General features: G+C 38.1%; 1 non-coding gene and 2 pseudogenes across 1 annotated transcript; all 3 read left to right on the top strand.

Moving 5' to 3' along the window:
* The first annotated feature begins 5,890 nt into the window (after nucleotides 1-5,890).
* LOC129518917 (U6 spliceosomal RNA) lies at nucleotides 5,891-5,990 on the top strand (annotated as a pseudogene).
* A 5,334-nt stretch (nucleotides 5,991-11,324) lies between these two features.
* LOC129518921 (U6 spliceosomal RNA) lies at nucleotides 11,325-11,430 on the top strand. The gene has a single exon (XR_008666258.1). It is a non-coding gene; the product is annotated as a U6 spliceosomal RNA (small nuclear RNA).
* Nucleotides 11,431-18,692: 7,262 nt separating this feature from the next.
* Nucleotides 18,693-19,459, top strand: LOC129518358 (40S ribosomal protein S6-like; annotated as a pseudogene).
* Nucleotides 19,460-20,079: the final 620 nt, after the last annotated feature.

Here is a 20,079-nt window from a genome sequence, read left to right as displayed (position 1 = left end):
GAACAGAGAAACATATCAGTGAAACTACAGAGATGCAATCAACAAAATTCAGATGATGGGAAACACGATAGGACCTGCTTTCTTCAAAAAAAAAAAAACTATAGCAAAAAATTTGAGGGGAAACCAACAGATAAGAAAAGACTTAAAAGGGAGCACTGGGTGGCTTAGTCTGGTAAGCATCTGTCTTTGGCTCAGGTCATGATTCCAGGGTCCTGGGATGGAGTCCCATATCAGGCTCTCTGCTCAGTTGGGAGCCTGCTTCTCCCTCTCCCTCAGACTGCCGCTCTGCCTACTTTTGTTCTCTCTTTCTCTGTCAAATATATAAATAAAATCTTTTTAAAAAGATTTAAAAGATATTATTAATCGAGTACAATGTATGACCTTTATTTCAATCTTGGTTTAAACAAACAAGTATAAAAAAATGAGACAGAGACATGTGAACACTGGATTGTTGTCAATATGAACTGGATATATGCTGATATAAACAATTTATTGTTAAATTGGTTTAAGTGTAATGAAGATGTGATTATTTCTTAAAAAGAATCCTTATCTTTTAGAGATACATTATGAAAATACATACAGATAAAATGATAGGCCATTGATGAAAGACCTAAAACTAGAAGACACTGATAAAAGAAACTGAAGATGATACAAACTAATGGAAAGATATATTGTACTTATGGATTGGAAGAATTGATATTAAAATGTTGATACTACCTAAAGCAATCTACAAATTCAATGCAATCTCTACCAAAAAACGATAGCATTTTTTACAGAACTAGAACAAATAATCCTAAAATTTGTATTGAACCACAAAAGATCCTAAATAGCCAAACCAATTCTGAGAAAGAACAAAACTGGAGGTATCATAATCCCAGATTTTGAACTGTACTACAAAGCTGTAGTAATCAAAACAGTATGGTACTAGCACCAAAAAAAGACATACAGATCAATGGAACAGGATAGAGAGCTCAGAAATAAATCCATGCTTATATGGTCAATTAATCTAAGACAAAGGAGGCAAGCATATAAAATGGGGGAAAGACAATCTCTTCAATAAACAGTGCTGGGAAAACTGGACAGCTACATGCAAAAGAATGAAACTGGACCACTTATTTACACCATGCACAAAAAAATAAACTCAAAATGGGCCAAAGACCTAAATGTAAGACCTAAAACAATAAAACTTTTAAAAGAAAATATAGGTAACAATCTCTTCAACCTCTGTTTTTTGACCTCAGCTTTAGCAGCATACTTACAGATTTATCTCCTGAGGCAAGGGAAACAAAATAAAAAATAAACTATTGGGACTATAACAAAATAAAAAATTTTTGCACAGCAGAGGAAACCTTCAACAAAACAAAAAGGCATCCAAATGAATGAAAGAAGATACTTGCAAATGATATACCTGATAAAGGGTTAATATCCAAAAGATAAAAAAAACTTATACAACTAAACACCAAAAAAAAAAAAATCCAATTAAAAAATGGACAGAGGAACCAAATAGACATTTTTCCAAAGAAGACATACAGATGGCCAACAGCCACATGAAAAGATGTTCCACATCACTAATCATCAGGGAAATGAAAATCAAAACCACAATGAGATACCTTATATCTATCAGAATGGCTAGTATCAAAAAGACAAGAAATAACAAATGTTGGTAAGGACATGGAGAAAAGGGAACACTTCTGTGCCCTGTTGGTGGGAATGTGAATTAGTGCAACCACTGTGACAAACAGGATGGAGGTTTCTCAAAAAAATAAAAATAGAACTGCCATATGATCCAGTAATTCCACTTCTGGGTATCTACCTAAAGAAAACAAAGACATTAATTTGAAAACATATATGCACCTCTATAGTTAATGTAGCATTATTTATTTATTTAAAAATTTTAAAACATTTTACTTATTCGTTTTAAGTAAGCTCTATGCCAATATGGGGCTTGAATTCATGACCCCAAGATTAGGAGTCATATGCTCCACTGACTGAGCCAGCCAGGCGCCCCTGCAGCATTATTTATAATAGTCAAGATATGGAAGCAACCTGGGTGTCCATTGATAGATCAAAAGATAAAGAAGATGTAGGAGATAGATAGATCACAGAATATTAGTCGTAAAAAAGTATAAGATCTTGCCATTGCAGCAACATGGATGGACCTAGAGGGTATTGTATTTTTTTTAAGATTTTATTTATTTATTCATGAGAGACACACAGAGGCAGAAACACAGGCAGAGGGAGAAGCAGGCTCCATGCAGGGAGCCCGATGTGGGACTCGATCCCAGGACTCCAGGATTACGTCCTGGTCCGGAGGGAGGCGCTAAACCGCTGAGCCACCTGGGCTGCCCTAGAGGGTATTGTATTAAGTGAAATAAGTGAGACAGAGAAAAATAAATACCACATGATTTCACTTATAGATATAATCTAAGAACAAAACAAATGAACAAACAAAAACAGAAAGGGACTCATAAATGATAGAGAACAAACTGGTAGTTGCCAGAGAGGAAGTGGGTCAGGGCATGGGCATAATAGGTGAAGGGGATTAAGAGGTAAAACTTCCAGTTATAAAATAAGTCACAGAGATGAAAAGTACAACACAAGGAATACAGTCAATAATACTATAATAATATGGTAAGGTGGTAGGTAGTGACAAACTTTTTGTGGTGAGCATTTCATAATGTACAGAATTGTTGAATCACTATGTTGTACAACTAAAACTAATATAATACTGTATGTCAACTTTACTTCAATAAAGAGAATGGTATGCTATCAGAGATGGCCTTCAAAATAATAAGGGAAAAGTTGAGGGAAGTATGTCGGTTGAGGGTGAAGTGGATGAGGGATATAAATGAAACAAAATTGGCCATAAAGGAACAAACATTGATTCTGGATGATGGGCACATTGGGGTTCGATGCATTATTCTCATTGTGTATATACTTGAAATTTTCCATAGCAAGTTTAAAAAACAAACAAAAATAAACATACAAAGAAAAAATTACCTTTACATTTCACAGAATCTTTGGAGTGGGGCAAGGATTATATTCAATATATTCAATTGCCTCCCTTCTACTTTTCTGTGGACCATATAACAGTACTTATTTTCAAAACAATTTGCATAATTAAACAATGAAATAAATAAAACTAGACTACTTATAATTAAGAAAACAACAATGGTTTTCAAATTTGCAAGGGAATATCTTGCTAAAGATGTAGATTGCTGGGTCTCAATTCCTAGAAATTCTAATTTTTAGTAGGTATGGGATAGAGCTAAGGAATCTGCAATTTAACCAGTAGCCCACATGATACATAGACAACTGGGCCACACAGCAATATACTTCAAGAAACATTAGTACATCCTGGTAAATACCTCTTTGCCCACATTTATAAGAGTTTCTCTTGGAGTATAAAGAAGTAAAATTGCTGGAGATGGCAGATTTTCAATATAACTCTCCAAAATGACTATCCTAATATATATTCCTTCCAGCAGAAGAAGAGAATTCCCAAATCCCCATTTCTTGGCTAACTCTTGATGTGCTCATACTTTTTAATTTTTGCCAAGAACATAACTACCTTACAGAACGATCTTTCAGTTAGCAACATTTGCTAAAGCAGCTCTTGAAAAATCTGCCACATTTTGAACAAAGACTCCTTTTTAATGATATAATGACTTTTCACCCCAAAATACATTAAATAAATATGCTAAAAGAAGTGATAATTCAACATTACAGTTTAAAGCAAAAATATTCTCACCAATTACAGAATGTAAGAATTCCTCATCAGAGAATCTCATATGGAACAAATTTGAATTGTGTTCTATGTTTATATGAACCACAAATGTTTTTTGCTTGTTTTTGCACACAGACATAAAGCAAATAGAAACAAACACCCCAAATTGAGAACAAAACAGGAAGGAGCAGCTGGCAGAAATGTGGAAAGTTTCGTAATTCTTGAAAAGGTGAAGGAAGCCAAGGACACAGCAGGAATCTGAGTGAGTGAAATTAAGGTTTCAATCAAGTGTGAATTGTGCCTGTAAGACTCAGGTGGCCAGCAATGGAGTCCCCACTTTACGGTAATGACACTATGTTGAGGGAAAATTCACACGAGAATGAAATGAGAAGTAGAGTCAGAGCATGGATGGCATGGTCTGATCTGGTGAGGAGTCTGGGACAGCCTTCGCTGTAAAGAACAACCCCGTGAGTAGCCAGATAAAATGGATCACGAATAAAAGGGTTAAAGAGCGCCTGTGCTCTGGAGCGGAGCTTCTGGAACTTAATGTGCACACAATCCCCCCTGCCCCAACAACCCAGGATTGCTATGAACCCACTCCTCTGTGGCAGCAGGGCCAGGACTGCCCAAGACTCTGCATTTCCTACAAGCTCCCAGGCCACGCCTCCGGGCCAGTGGCTCTGAGGCCTTGCCTGGGTCTCCAGTGGCCCAAGAGCAGGGGGGAAGAGCCAGGGGCAACCACTATGGAGATGAATACCATCACCTGTGTCCACGCCCCCGGGGAGCTCAACATTCAGAGGGGGAGGAGAGAGATGGTAGACACGGAGAACAGACAGCCAACACCAACACACAGGTACTTGCTGCTCCTGGCCAACAGAGGCCATAACGAAAGATCTTCTGGAAAAAGGTTTTCCTCAGCCTGAGAGATGTGTCTCTCACTCACCCCGCCTCAGGGAAAATCGCCCACCCGCACATCCACACAGTGGGGCAACGATTTTTAAGGACAACTTTTCATTACAAAAACCCCTGCGATCACTAAGACAGGAGAAAATTCATCATTTATTGAGGGCTCACCTTGTGTTCTGCACACTACTTGGTGCTTTCCCTGAGTTCTCTCATCTAAACCTCATGGCATCCCAATAAAGTGGTGATGCCCATCTTCAAGTGGACTGGATTCAGGAAGTCCAACGGTTTGGTCAGGACCCCTCTGCTCTCTGGCTGCCTTAGCTCTCTTCCAGCCCATGCTGGAGGAGACAGGCTTCTTCTAGATGGGCATAGGCAGCTCTGGGCTCAGGTCATCGCAGCCCAGTCCCCCTGGAAGAAAGAGAGAGAGTCTCTCTTCTGGGGGTAATGGCCCCTACCCCTCTTGTCCTGCTCCTCTGGATATGGAACCTCTGCCATGTGAGCAAGCTGGAGCAGGAGTGATGACGTCCCAGTACTACAGCCTGCTGCGCATGCAGTAGAACTTCTGTCCCACAGTGGAGGCTGGACAGGAATGGGACCTCCAATCCTCTGCCTTGAACCTGCCTGGCTATAGCTTCTGCAACACGGAGTTGAGGTGATGAAAGATGCTGATGGCCTGCCCTTCCTGGAGTGAAACCATAGCCCTAGACTGGGAGCTGAGAGGAAATGGAGTTCCATCTCTTTGGCTGCATCTTACACAAGTAGATTCCATCAGACTGAGCTGAGAAGTAGGAAGCAGTTTGTGGTTCAGATGTCACAGACTCCCATTTAAGTAACAAGTTCATTGCTCTTATTAAGGTTTACTGGTAAATTTTCTTGGATAAATGTTTCTGTATCTGCTGTATGTTCTTAGGACAATCCCAGAGACTTTAAATGGTTGGGTTTCTAAAATACTTTTCACCAGTTAAATACTTGTTTCTCTGGGGAAAGTGTCTACTAATCTCACCCCACCATTTTGGAAGTCCATACTTCAATCAGGTTTTTTTTTTTTTAAGGAGAAAAATAAGTTTGATAGCATTGTAAACTCATGATTCAAACATACCCCAGGTGTTTCAATCCACTACAATTATTTTTACTGATGCTCAAATTATGCCAACTGTGACTGGGGGAAATTCTTTAGGTTGGCTCTTAAGTCCTTCTGACATGACCCTAACAGTTGTTGACAGCTTTCTTGCTGTTAAAATACTGTGTACATTCTAGTTGCTTCAGCAGTACAAATACTAAAATTGGAATGATACAGAAATTAGCATGGTCCCTGCGCAAGGATGACACACAAATTTGTGAAGCGTTCCAAACTTTTAAATACCATATCATTTCACTCATATGTAGAACTTAAGAAAACAAAGGAACAAAGAAAAAAAAAAGAGAGACAAGCCAAAAAGCAGACTTTTAACTATAGAGAACAAACTGATGGTTACCAGAGGAGAGGTGGGTGGTGAGATGGGTGAAATAGGTGAAGGGGATTAAGAGTACACCTATCAGGACGCCTGTGTGGCTCAGTGGTTAAGCGTGATCCTGGAGTCCTGGGATCGAGTCCCGCATTGGGGTTCCTTGTGCATTGGGCTCCTAGCATGAGCCTGCTTCTCCCTCTGCCTATGCCTCTGCCTCCCTCTCTGTCTCTCATGAATAAATAAATAAAATCTTTTTTTAAAAAAAGAGTACACTTATCATGATGAGCACTCAGTAATGTACAGAATTGCTGAATCATTATATTGTATATCTGAAACTAATATAACACTATGTTAACTATACTGGAATTAAAATAATACAGACATACATACTGTGTACATTACCTACAGAATGCTTTTGAAAAACTGAAAGGTCATACTTTCCAGTATCAAAAGGAGTATATATGGATTCTAAAGAAATGAAGAAGATAAAATCAATCACTCAAAAGGGAAAAAGAAATTTAAAAAATAAGGAAACATTAAAGATAGAATAAAAAGGAATGCCTGGGTGGCATAGTTGGTTAAGCATCTGACTCTGGGTTTTGGCTTAGCTTGTGATCTCAGGATTGTGAAACTAAAGACCCACATTGGGCTTCGCACTCAGCACAGTCCATTTGAGATTCTCTCTACCCTTCCTCCTTGTGCTCTCTCTCTCAAATAAATAAATCTTTTAAAATAGCATAAAAATATGACATGAATAATAAAAATGTATTAGTTATCATGATAAATACATTGGAATCTACTCCCCTATTAAAAATTAAGATTCAAAAAGAAAAAAATTAAGATTCACAGGGGCACCTGGCTAGCTCAGTTGGTAGAGCAAGGGGTGTAAAGATTACTCAAAACTAAAATCTTAAAAAATAAAAAGATAAAAATAAACTAAAATTAGGATTCACAAATTGGACTAAGAATTCCATTTTATGTTATTTAGATGAAACACAAAATGAAACAAAAAGATTAATGTAAAGGAAGGAGAATATATAAAATAAATGCAAATGAAGAGAAATCAAAGATAAAAATACTTACATTAGTAAAATTTGACATTTAAAAAATGACATTGGAATTTATAAAGCCAAAATATGAGGAAGGATAGAGTATCACTAATATGATTAATAAGTCTTATTTAATAGCTTCCTGCAAAGAAACATGTATTGAATACTAGATAATATACTGGTTTTTTTTTCCCTAGTATCATGTAGCATTTACAAAAACCGAGTATATATAGCTGTACGAATAGTGGCATGTAAGTAGGTTTAAATGCTAAAGAAGACTTACAGAACCCAAATGACATGGCTTACAAATATACAGTTTATTATAGGGAAAGGACATGCTATATCAACAGCACAAAAGTCGGAATATACATCACAGCATATGATTCACAGCAGGGGTCTGGAGAGGCCAAGTGTAGGCTCTTATTGTCCTCTTCTAGTCCTAGAAGATAGATGTTCTGCACTCATCCTATATCTTCCTTGCCCCAACCCTAGAATCAGCCATTTCTTTAAGGAACCCTGGTTCCATTTATTGGAGAATAATATTTAGCAACAAAGACCTGGGTGCTAGGTGTACTCATTGCTACTGGGGTATCACTGCTTCTAGACCATTTCAGAAGCCAGAGCCAGAAAATATATGTAAGTATGCTACCTTATGTATATGTACATATCTATATTTCTGTATATATCTACCAACTAGAGTACACTTATGTATAGTTCTTTTTATTGTTAGTCTTATATTATCTTATCAAAATACCATTTTCTTATTTTAAATTGAGGTATAATTGACATACAACATTATATTAGTTATAGGTGTACAACATAATGATTCAATATTTGTATATCCTGCAAAATGATCACCACAATAAGTCCAGTTAATATCTGCCACCATACTCACATTTCTTGTGATGAGAACTTTAGACTTCCTCTCTTAGCAACATTCAAATATGCAATATAGTACTATTAACTGTAGTCACCATGCTGTACATTACATCATCATGACTTATTTATTTTATAACTGGAAGTTTGCATCTTTTGACTCCCTTCACCCATTTTTCCTACACCTCACCCCCTCCTCTGGCAACCACCAATGTAATCTCTGTGTCCATAAACTTAAAAAAAAACAAAAGTTTTTCACAGTTATTTAACACTCCGCCCTACCCTCTTCAGTGAAGTAATGCCATACAATTTTAATACAATTAGGTTCTTTTGTCACATGCTGCACTCCATCCCAAGATCATGGACAATCATATTAATTTTTAAAACTTTGCAAACAGTAAAGTTCATTCTTGGTGGCGTGACATTCTGTGGGTTTTTGGCAACTGTGGAGTCATACATATCTACACCACTCTTGTACAGCCCATTGTATATTTCAACCTTCCTTCTCCCACAATCCCTGGTAATTACTGCTCTACTTTCCGTCTTATGGTAGACCAAATAATGACCTGAAAAAATATCCAAGTTCTAATCCCTCCAACCTGTGAATATTACATCACATGGCAAAAGGGACTTTGCAGATGTGATTAAGAATTTTGTGATGGGGAGATCATCTTGGGTTATCCAGGTGAGTCCTAAATAATCACAGAGGTCCTTAAAAGAGAGAGCAAGACAAAGGAGGTAGTAGGAGACATGAAGATGGAAGCACGAGGTTGGAGTGTTGTGAGGCAGGAGTCACAAGCTAAGTAATACAGGCAGCCTCTAGAACCCAGAAAAGTCATGGAAATGAATCCTCCCTTAGAGCCTCCAATAGGAACCAGTCCTACAATACCTTGACTTTAGTCTAATGAAACTGATTTTTTACTTCTGGCCTCCAGAACTCTAAGAGAATAAATTGGTGCTGTTGTAAGGCACCAAGTTTGTGGTAATTTTTTACAGCAGCAATAGGAAACTAATACATCTCCCTATAGTTTTGCCTTTTCCACAGTGTCTTAAGAATGGCACTATACAATACTTCTGGGTCTTAGAATCTGGCTTCCTTCACTTGGCAAAATACATTTACAATTCATCCATGTTTATGTTATATATATTTTACCACTAAGAAAGAAGATTCATTTGTGTTGAGTGAATCAGTAGATCTTTCCTTCTTATCACTGACTAGTACTCCACTGTACACTTGTGCCAGTTTGTTATCCATTCACCTGTTGAAGGACTTTAGATAGTTTCTGATGAATAAAGCTGCTATAAACATTTGCATACAAGTTTTTGTGTGCACATAAATTTTCCATTAACTTGGCTATTAAAGAAAGCTCATAGGTATTCATAGCTTTTAGGACATGGGGATGGCAATTTAAATATCATTACCAGGGAAACACATTATTCGGTAATACAAACAAAAAGAATTACAGGCTTTTTAAGGCCAAAGTTACGTTCACAGAACAAGCCAGAAGTTTTGAGTTCCAGATGTCTTACAAGACCCCTTTGTTAGTAATAATATTTCCAAGGACATATTAAGAAACCAGAAAATCGTCTTATTCTGTTGCTGGGATTTCTTACACTAGTAGTTAGGACAGCCTGTGGTTTTCCAGACCAAATGCTGAAATTCCATTATTTAGAACTGAAAGAAATAAAGACAGATCTAGGAAGATTAAAACTTACTATGGAAAGGAAAAGGGCAAAATAGAATTATAAACAATTGGAATATTAGCATGGAATGTTATCCATCCTACAGTGCAAACAGAAGAAACTGACAATATCTGAATTTCTGATTTATTATATTGGCAATCCATTTACCTCTAGTCCTTAGTACTGTTGCCATGTAACCTTTTAAAATAATTTCATGAAGTTATTAAAACTTACCTGTTTTTTCCAACAGATGTGCAGGGACACCTCTGGCAGTAGAGTTTTGCCTGAACAAAACAAAAAAATACGTCATTCAAACATAAAAGTGGCAAAATTTTTTCCCTAAGGGACCAAAACTACAGAGGAATAATTCTGAGTTATGCTCTTCAATACCAAATCAGGTACAAGTCACATACTATCCAAAAGGCTTATAAAACTAACTGCAAAGTGTATAATAAACATTTGTAGGGGTTTGAGATTTTTCTCCTACTTACAAGCTAACAAATTAGCCTGTTATCATTTCCTGAATGCCAGCAGCATGGTAAGCAGTATGAGCATCATCAGCATATATATGTGGGTTCCCCCCTCCCCAAGTCCCACAGCGGCCATGCAGAGGGGCCCAGTGGACACACTGTTTATATCTTGTAGTTTTGCATTGCTGCCGAGGAATATTGGCCTTAGGGAATTCACATCTTTTAGAGAAAACCTCCTATTTGTTCAGAAGGAGACATCACCTCAAGGCAGCTCCCTACGAAGAAAGCCCTGAGAAATGGCTCAGGTAAAGAGCGGTCTGGATCCTGTGTTCCAGGAATGTAAAACAAGAACACGCAGTGATGCTCTGGGCTGTGATGGATAGTATCTTCTAACAAAAGCGTGCCCAGAGAGATAACAGACTATCTGTCCTTCTGCGTGAAGTGGACAATAAGAGGTCTTGCTCAAAGTTTTGCTCCTAGGAATATTTTCCTTCACCACTGTCTTTCAGGGACTAGAATGGATCCATTTTTAAGCTGGTGCCAGCAAACTGTGTGTAAACCAGGCCTGTGGCCTGTGCTTTTTCTTGTCAACCAGTCATAGAGAACTCTCTGGGAAGTCATAAATGCGGGTTAAAGGGAGAAGTAAATCAGTAGAAGCAAGTACCATGGGAGCTTAAAACATAGCTTCATGCACTTTACTTGTGCCTTCTGAGCAGCTTGGATCCAATCATGTATATACAACGTTACCATTTTCTACTGGAATACTGTTGTCACATCCAATTTTATGTTTCCATGGAAACGACATTCACTTCCTGATGGTCATTTCAAGTGGCACACCTCATTCTCCTTTCACCTTCCAGGTTTCCTGCCCATGCTTTCCATTGAGTGAACCTAACCAGAAGCTGGAGGGCAAAGAAACCTATTGATACCACCTCCCATGGCACAGAGCAGGTAGAGAGGGTGGAGTGAATCTGGAAGGGCAAATGGAAGGTATCTAGCACAGCCCATAAATGGCATTGATGTCACTGGCATGATTTTCTAAAACATTAAGCCATTCTTGGGAAAGTTCCAAACAAAACAACACACACTCTTTTCAACTTACACAGTAGTTCCGTTCCTGGAAAATTCCAGGATATTAAAACCATGCAAAAAATACTTTGAGTTATGCTCACTTCAGCAGCAATATACTAAAATTGGAATTATACAGAAAAGATAAGCTTGGCCCCTGCACTAGAATGACATGCAAATTTGTAAAAGCATCTCATATTTTAAAAAATAAATTTTAGAAAGAGAAAAAGTACATTGAATTTACATGCAAAATAAGGTCAGGTTTAGGTTCAGATAATTACAAATAAGTTTCTCATACATATGAATGGCCAGGGGGATGTTTGAAAATCACATAAGAAAAAAAATAATAAAAAATTTTAAAAAAAGAAAGAAAATCACATAAGACGTAGGAAAATTCATCCTTGTAAGAAAGTCACATGCACTGAAGGACATATGACATTCTTGGCTTCTGCCCAACTAACTAATCCCGGCCAGGGGGTTCCTGTCAATCACTGCAACAACCTTACTAGCCACACAGGAGTTTTCAAAGCATACCCTTGGGTGGTACTGCCCCTAGTGATACCCACTCTTCTAAGGTGAAACATTCATCCTTGTAGAATTTGAGTTTGATATCTCATCCACTTAACTGGAGGCAACATTCAATGGAAGAAACCATTCAATTTATGGATTCTTCTCAATTTCTCAATTTAAGGATTCTTGTTCAATCCAACATACAAAAGTCTCTGACTCAATTACCAAACACTTGCTGCCATTTCTGGCAATGTATAATTGTGAATTTGAATTTTCTGATTTAGTATAAATACAAAGTAAGAAAATAACTGAACATGAAGCTCAAACTTCACATGGAGCCAGATAAAAGTTTATATATAACCACATTTCATGTAACTTGATATTAAACTATAACATTTTTCTACTTTTAACTAATATATTTTGGTTTTTAAAAAAGATTTTATTTATTCATTTGAGACAGAGAGGGGGTGGAGAGATAGTGAGTGAGAGCATAAGCAGGGGTGGAGAAGGAGAAGCAGGCTCCCTGCTGAGCAGGGAGCCCCAAATGGAGCTCAATCCCAGGACCCCAGGATCATGACCCGAGCCAAAGGCAGACACCCAATCGACTGAAAAGTATGGGGCCAACCAGGCGCCCCATACTTTTAACTAATATATTCTAAGTAATAACATCCACATTTTATAAAAATATAAAATACCTAAACAGAAATATAGAATCAAAACATTATATACTATGGCAGACAGAATAATGGCTCCCCTCAAATATGTCCATGACCTGATTTCTTGAAACTTTTGAATGTTACCTTACATGGCAAAAGGGATTTTGCAGATGTGACTAAGTCGAGGATCTTGAAATGGGGAGATTATCCTGGATTATCCAAGTGGGCCCAATGTAATCATGAGAGTACTTAGTAAAGGGGAGCGGGAGAGTCAGAAGACAGAGAAGGTGATGTGACAATAAGAGTATATATTGGAGTGATGCAACTAGAGCCAAGGAATGCAGGCAGCCTCAAGAAAATGGAAGACACAAGCAATGGATTCTCTCCTAGAACTTCCAAAAGGAACCAACCCTACAGACACCTTAATTTTAGCTCCATAAACTTCTCCATACTTCTGACCTCCAAAACTGTAAGAGAATAAATCCGTGTTGTTTTAGGGCACTAAATTTGTGGTAATTTGTTACAACAACAACAGGAAACTCATAAACATTTCTGCCCCTTCTCCCTGCTGAGAGATCCACCATTGTTAATACCTTGGTACCTGTACTTCCAGATCTTTTCCTATACCATTAAATGTGTGTATGTACGTGTGTGTGTACTTCTTACAAAAATGGATCACAGTTGGATCACATGCTATTTTGTAACTTGCTTTTTTAAGTCTACAAGCTCCATATGTCCATTTCATCAAATATCTAGACTACATTAAAAATTTCTCAAATGAAACAAAAATGCCCTTAACTCTTGTTTGGTCCATAACAGAATCTGTTTGAGGACCACACGTATCATCTGATTATTAGGTCCCTTTGGTTATGTTGTTGACTATTGAGGAGATGGTTTTACAGTTGCTCTGAAGAATGTGCCACCTTTTGGTTCATTTAGTTGCTACCTCTGGTGCTATTTAGTTTGTTCTTTTATTTCCTGTATTTGAAATGCTGTAACATTTTTACTAAAATTTTTGGCTAGAATTCTCTATAGGTTATGGGTATTCATGTTGAGTCACATCAGAAAACACATAATATATGGTTAATCCATTAAGGATGTTAAGACTGACCACTGGATTAAGGTGATGACTGCCTAATCCCTCCATTTTACAGTTATATTTTTGCCCTGAAACTAGAAAGTGACCATTGTTCCTTTGCATTTTAAAAATATCCATTTCCAGGATGCCTGGCTGGCTTGCTTGTAGAGCATGTGACTCTAGATGTCAGGGATGTGAGTTCAAGTCCTATGTTGGGTGTAGAGATTACTTAAAAATAAAATCTTTTTAAAAATCCAGTTCTTATTAACCATTTTAACACCTGTTGATATGGTGTTATGACCATTATAATTCATGGAAATTTCATTCAAGATTGTGATGTTTGGGGATCCCTGGGTGGCTCAGTGGTTTAGCGCCTGCCTTCAGCTCAGGGTGTGATCCTGGTGTCCCGGGATCGAGTCCCACATCGGGCTCCATGCATGGAGCCTGCTTCTCTCTCTGCCTATGTCTCTACCTCTCTCTGTGTGTGTCTCTTATGAATAAGTAAATAAAATATTTAAAAAAAGATTGTGATGTTTTTAAAAGTCTATCATCTCTTCTACATTTACTAATTAGTATTCACCTGTGAAGTAAAGCTTTCCCTCATTTCGGGGGGATATTTGGTTACATGAAATACAAATTCTACTGGAAAGGCAGGATAAAATGCTTTATTTTTTGCCATTAATTACCAACTTTCGTAGTAAGTAGTTGATTCAATAGCTTTCTCAAAAGGTGAATTTTCATAGATTCCATCTATTTGAATTCATTGCTACTGTTAGTCTTTATAATGCTCGAAATGTCATGACTATGGCCAGTGGAACATAAGCCCAGTGATCTTTAAGAACTTTACTGATTTCTAGCACAAAAAAATATCCCTGGCTTTTCTTGTATTTTCTCTGTTCCAGCCTTGGAATGAGCTATTTCTCCAAAATGTCCAGTTGTACTTTAGTGGGGAGTGGTTTTCAGAGACCACAACCTGAGCACTAGAGGTGTTCATTATTACTGGGGTGACACTGCTTTTAGGCCATTTCAATGGACAGAACTAGAAGAATATACATATTGAGGAAGACAGACTCTAGGGTGCCCCCTTGGTGTTCATGTTCCTGTGTGCTTCCCTCCTGAAAGTGGAAGGAATCGTGATTTGCTTCTAGTCAGCAGTGTCTGGCAAAGATGTCAGGATGCACGCAATTACATATATATAATTATATGTGTATGATTTATGATTAATGTCAGTCTTGGAAGGAGAATATCCCCCTTGCTAGCTTTAAAGAAGCCAGCTGCCAGGCTGTGAATCACTTAGGGAGAGAACCACTTGACAAAGAACTGAGGGCAGCCTCTAGCTAACATCCAACAACAAACTGAGACCCTCAGCCCAGAAGCCTGCAAGGAATGAAAAATTGCCAACAACCAAAGAACTTGGGAGCAGATGTGAGCACAATGTTGACTGACACCTTGATTGAAGCTCTGTGAGTCCCTAAAGCAGAGCATGCAGCTAAGTCATGCTCAGACTCCTAACCCACAGAAAGTGTGAAATAATAAATGTGTCCTGTGTTAAGCCTCTAACTTTGTGGTAATATGTAACAATAGATAAGTAACACTATTTAACCAAGGGCTTATATGAATTTTTTTAATTCAGTTTTAACATTACAGTGTTTTTCTTAATTTCTTGGATCCTATCCTAATATTCTTACAAATAGTGGGACTATTGGTTTTATCCCCTGGAGGACTGCATACCAAATGGTGAACAAAAAACTGAAAATGAGGGATCTCTTCTATTTTTCCATTTTTCCTCTCCTTGAAGGCAAACATTTATTCATTCATATTGTCTCATCTAAGTAAACTAAGTCTACGAAATCACTTTATAATAATTTTGGCCCTAAAATTCCTTTAAATTGTCATTATGAAGTATAATATTTCCTATTAATATAGTACTTCATGGTTTAAAACTAATTTTTTCATGTCAAAGTTTCTCTAATAAATTTTAGAACAGCATTCAATTAACAGAAGTTTAGGCAAAATTATCATACAAATTATTTGCTCTCCACCAACAATGTTTATTTCCCCAAACAAGGCACACTTATGCTTTAAAAATATTTTTTAAAAGAATACAGTTTCATTTTTCATATATTTTTTAAACATTTTATTTATTTATTTATTCATGAGAGACAGAGAGAGAGAGAGAGAGAGAGGCAGAGACACAGGCAGAGGGAGAAGCAGGCTCCATGCAGGGAGCCTGGCGTGGGACTCGATCCCGGGACTCCAGGATCAGGCCCTGGGCTGAAGCCACCAGGGCTGCCCCATTCTTCATATTTTCAAGAAACATATGAAACAGAAATTCAAAGTACAAGCTCTGGACAACCACTTATGCTAAACAAAGATGTCCCTAATTAAAACAATCACTTTCTTCTTTAAATATTTAGTAACAAATATTTAATTTTTAAAATTATACAAATAAATGTATACTTCTATTATTTATGATAAAAAGTTAAATATTTTCAAATGTCCACTAGAAGTAATATTATTAATACTTATAAAAGAAAAAATACTCAGATTCACTTTGAATACTTGTCTGTTACTTTCAGGTTTAGCACAAGATATTATAGAACAAATAATTCAGCCTGACAAAAAAACATTTCCCACAAGTACTACTTCCAGTAACAATTTCTCTACTGAATGAGACTTGATAATAAATATTATGAAATTTCTCACAACCACCCTGCACGTGAGTCAGTAAGTATTATTATAATGTATTATATAGAAGGTAGCAGGCTGGTTTTCAGAAGCTTGAGGAACAATGGGTAGGTTCTCTTGACCAAAAATATCATACCCACTAAGAAATTAAATTATTTAAATCAAAGACTTTTCTGGAACAGCTTCACAAATTCTTTAAAACTGTTCCATGTCATGAAACTCTTTTTTCTAGATTAGTAACACATTGAAGAGGTTGAAGGAATCTTGAGAAATGTATCTAGGTTTTATTTATTTCTCTGTCCTTGGGTCTAGTATAAAACCTAGCATATTAATTCAATTAATGTTAAATAAATGAAAGAATAATTGGAGGAAGGAAGGAAGGAAGAAAAGAAAAAGAAAGAAAGAAAGAAAGAGGAAGGGGTGCAAAGGATCTAGTAAGATGGTCTTAAGTGCCTTTAAGTTACTGTGAAATATATTTAAATGTCTTTAAATGAACAAAAATATAAAATAATGAAAAACTGAAAGAAGTTAACCAAAATTTTAGTGAAAGCTGCAGATTTCCAAGAATCAATGAAAGAAATAGGTATTAATAGAAAGATCTCAGAAAGATGGTAGAGTAAAAGGATTCTGAGCTCACTTCCTCCCACAGACACAACAAAGCTATAAATGCATATAATGCAACTCACTCTGAAAATGGCCTGAAGGCTGGCAGAACAGATCTTCGATAGCTAAAGACACAAAGAGAAGGCAACATCAAGAAGGGGAGGAGAGGCAGAGACACAGCTGAGAACCAGACCTCTGATAGTGATCCACAAGATGGAGAGACATTGCAGACACAGAAGTCATTTCTGAGAAGCGAGGGATCAAGTCCCAAAGATGAACCCCTATAATATCTGACTTTGAGAATCAGCGGGGCTTAACTCTGTGAAAGACAGAAGGCTATAGGATACTGAGTCTCCACTCCTAAAAAGCTGGTACACTGTAACACTTGGTCAAGAGACCCAGCACAGATAGAGCAGTTTGAAAAGCACATGGTTTATACATGAAGATATATTGACTAACTTTAGGGCATGTGCCCTAAAAAAATCTTTAGGAGCTTTCTCTGGAAACGGAAGTTCTGGGAGGCACAGTTTATCTTGCCCTCCTTCAGTGTAGCTAGCCAAATGCTTGTGGGAGCCAGTTCTAACACTATCCACCTACCTTGCAAGCACCTATTGCCTCACCAACGCATTCTCCTGCAGACCTGCCATGACAGGTGCCTCCCCAAAGCAACTCCTGCCCCGTCATACCTGGTGGGCAGCCTCAGCTGGGACTGGCATCTCCCCAAAGCAGCTACTACCCAACTACACCTGGCAGGCAGGCTTGGTGATACTGCACCCCTCCAAAGTGACTCCTGCCCTGGGAAATCAGTCTTGTCCACCAGCACAACCATAGCAGTTGTGGCCTGGTTCTGGTAACAAGGAGAGACTGGACTACTGGGCTCCAAAGAATACCTTCTAAATAAGGCCACTACCGTCAAGACTAGGAGACGTAGCTGACCTTCTTAATACACAGAAACAGAGAAAGTCAAACAAAATGAGGAGACAGAAGAGGTATGTTCCAAACAAAAGAACAAGATGAAAATCTCAGAAAAGGAACTAAACAAAATGGAGATACACAATCTACCTAATAAAGTATTCAAAGTAATGGTCATAAAGATACTAGAATTGACAGAAGAGTGAGAACTTCAAAAAAGAGATAGAAAATATAAAATAGAACCAACCAAAGCTGAAGAACACAGTAACTGAAATAAAAAATACACTAGAGGGAAGCAATAGCAGATTAGTGTATGCAGAGGAACAAATTAGTGATCTGGAAGATGAGGTAATGGAAAGCATTCAAGCTGAATAGCAAAAAGAAAAAGTAATTTTTAAAAATGATGATAAGGGCACCTGGGTGACTCAGTAAATTAAGCATCTGACTTTGGCTCAGGTCATGATCTCGGGATCTTGGGATCAAGCCCCATGTTGGGCTTTACAATCAGCCAGCAGTCTGCTTGTCCCTCTCCCTCTGTCCCTCACCCCACTCACATAAACTCTCTCTTTCTGTCTCAAATAAATAAATAAAATCTTTAAAGAAATGATGATAGATTAAAGGATCTCTAAAATATTATCAAGTGTACTAACATTCACATTACAGGGGTCCCAGAAGAGAAGAGAGAAAGAAAAAGGGTCAAAAAGAGTATTTGAAGAAATAATAGCTGAAAACTTCCCTAATCTGGGAAAGGAAACAGACATCCAGGTCCAGGAAGCACAGAAAACCCCAAACAAGATGAACCCAATGAGGTCCACACCAAGACATATAATTATTATATCAAAAATTAAAGATAAAAAATCTCAAAAGCAGCAAGAGCAAAGCAAGTAGTTATGTACAAGAAAAACCCTATAGGGTTATCCGCTGACTTTCCAGCAGAAACTTTATAGGCCAAGACAGACGGACATGATATATTCAAAGTTCTAAAAGGAAAAAAACAGCTCTTTTTCGTGGTGCCTCCGAGGCGGTAGGCCGCTTCAGGATGAAGCTGAACATCTCTTTCCCAGCTACTGGCTGCCAGAAACTCATTGAAGTGGATGATGAGCGCAAACTGAGTACTTTTTATGAGAAGCGTATGGCCACAGAAGTTGCTGCCGATGCTCTGGGCGAGGAATGGAAGGGTTACGTGGTGCGAATCAGTGGTGGCAATGACAAACAAGGCTTCCCCATGAAGCAGGGTGTCTTGACCCATGGCCGCGTCCGCCTGCTGCTGAGTAAGGGGCATTCCTGCTACCGACCCCGGAGGACTGGAGAGAGGAAGCGCAAATCTGTTCGGGGTTGCATTGTGGATGCCAATCTCAGTGTTCTCAATTTGGTTATTGTGAAAAAAGGGGAGAAGGATATTCCTGGACTCACAGATACTACTGTGCCTCGTCGCCTGGGGCCCAAAAGAGCCAGCAGAATCCGAAAGCTTTTTAATCTGTCAAAAGAAGACGATGTCCGCCAGTATGTTGTTAGCCCCTAAACAAAGAAGGTAAGAAACCTAGAACCAAAGCACCCAAGATTCAGCGTCTTGTTACTCCACCTGTCCTCCAACACAAACGTCGGGGTATTGCTTTGAAGAAACAGCGTACTAAGAAAAATAAGGAAGAGGCTGCAGAATATGCTAAACTTTTGGCCAAGAGAATGAAGGAGGCCAAAGAAAAACGCCAAGAACAGATTGCCAAGAGACGGAAGGTGTCCTCTCTGAGAGCTTCTACCTCTAAGTCTGAGTCCAGTCAAAAATGAGATTTTCTAAGAGTGACAAAATAAATATGATCAGACACCAAAAAATAAATAAATAAATAAATAAATAAATAAATAAATAAATAAATAAATAAATGGAAAAAACATACAACCAGCAAGATTATCATTCAAATTTGAAGAAGAGGTAAAGAGTTTCCTAGATAAACAAAAATTAAAGGAGTTCATTATCACTCAACTGGCCTTACAAGAAATGTTAAAGCAGAAAAGGAAAGGCCAGAGGCCACTGAGTGACTCAGTTGGTTAAGTGTCTGCCTTTGGCTCAGGTCAGGATCTTAGGGTCTTGGGATCGAGCCCTGCATCAGGCTCCCTGTTCAATGAGAAGCCTACTTCTCCCTCTCCCTCTACCGCTCTGCCTGCTTGTGCTCTCTTGCTCACTCTTTCTCTTTCAAATAAATATTAAAAAAATCTTTTAAAAATATAAACAAAGAAAAGGCCATAACTAGAAGTGATAAACTAATGAAAGGACAAAATTTCACTGGTAAAAGGAAATATATAGGGCAGCCCCGGTGGCCCAGCAGTTTAGCGCCGCCTTCCACCCGGGCATGATCCTGGAGACCTGGGATCGAGTCCCACGTCAGGCTCCCTGCGAGGAGCCTGCTTCT

Source organism: Nyctereutes procyonoides, unplaced genomic scaffold (assembly GCF_905146905.1).
Source record: "Nyctereutes procyonoides isolate TBG_1078 unplaced genomic scaffold, NYPRO_anot_genome, whole genome shotgun sequence".
Taxonomy (NCBI): domain Eukaryota; kingdom Metazoa; phylum Chordata; class Mammalia; order Carnivora; family Canidae; genus Nyctereutes; species Nyctereutes procyonoides.
This window is presented reverse-complemented; position numbering and strand designations above follow the sequence as displayed.